We start from the raw sequence: 1,072 nt of genomic DNA on the forward strand, positions 1-1,072 counted from the left end.
TATATATATATTTTTTTTTTTTTACAAAATATCTAAATTCATTTGATTTCCTGGAATCAAATTCATATATCTTATGTAATAAGAAACAGCCTCTTTATGTAAAAGTTGGAGGTGCAGCTGAATCATAGTGTAGAAAATACTAAAATGATCAAACAGGAATCAGGTTAATATGAGTAAAAAACAGCAAATGATTCTTGATAGCAAATAAAGTATGTTCAAGCTAAAACCTGTAATGTACAAACAATGCTGAATCCAAATTTTGTAAATAGTAAAAAATAGTTCTGTCATTAATGGAATGTACTCCATAGTGTAGTTCTAACAAAAAAGCTCTACAACCAACCAAAGTAAACAGCTACTGTAGGACTTATCCATTTAAAAATGTTAGCTTGTTATCATAATTTGTACAGTACTGTATATCTAATCATGCCATATTTAGTCCAAAGTTGGGAAAGTGGCTGCATTTATACTGGGTTGAACTCTGTTCTCATGGGAGTACACGGAAAGACGTAGGGATGAACAAGGAATTTATTTTAGCTGGGAAACTGCACCATGTGACATGGTAGTGAGTGACATTATTTAAATCAAAGGCGAAAAAAGGCATCTTTGTAATATTTTAATATTGTCTCATTTTAAGACAATGGAATAGGAGTACTATACATTTTTAGTATTAATCAGTGATTTATTTGATTAGAGAACGTCTCAGTCATTAAAAGATTCTAATACATGTTTGCCAAAACAGAACGATTCAGGATGATTTTAATAATTTTAATTGGTTTAATTTGGTAAGTGTACTTCTGTTCTTGTTAGTTTGCAGTTTTGCTGATGTTACCTCTTTTATCCACAAAATTAAAATGATCCTATCAATGATCACAGCTAAAGTCAATTGATAATGTTTATATTTTCTGAACAAAATGTGAGTGGTGCTTGCCGTTGCTAATACAGGTGCATCTTAATAAATTAGAATGTCGTGGAAAAGTTAATTTATTTCAGTAATTCAACTCAAATTGTGAAACTCGTGTATTAAAGTAGACTGAAGTAGTTTAAGTCTTTGGTTCTTTTAATTGTGATGATT

Source organism: Sinocyclocheilus anshuiensis, unplaced genomic scaffold, assembly GCF_001515605.1.
Source record: "Sinocyclocheilus anshuiensis isolate Anshui unplaced genomic scaffold, SAMN03320099.WGS_v1.1 scaffold1562, whole genome shotgun sequence".
Taxonomy (NCBI): Eukaryota; Metazoa; Chordata; class Actinopteri; order Cypriniformes; family Cyprinidae; genus Sinocyclocheilus; species Sinocyclocheilus anshuiensis.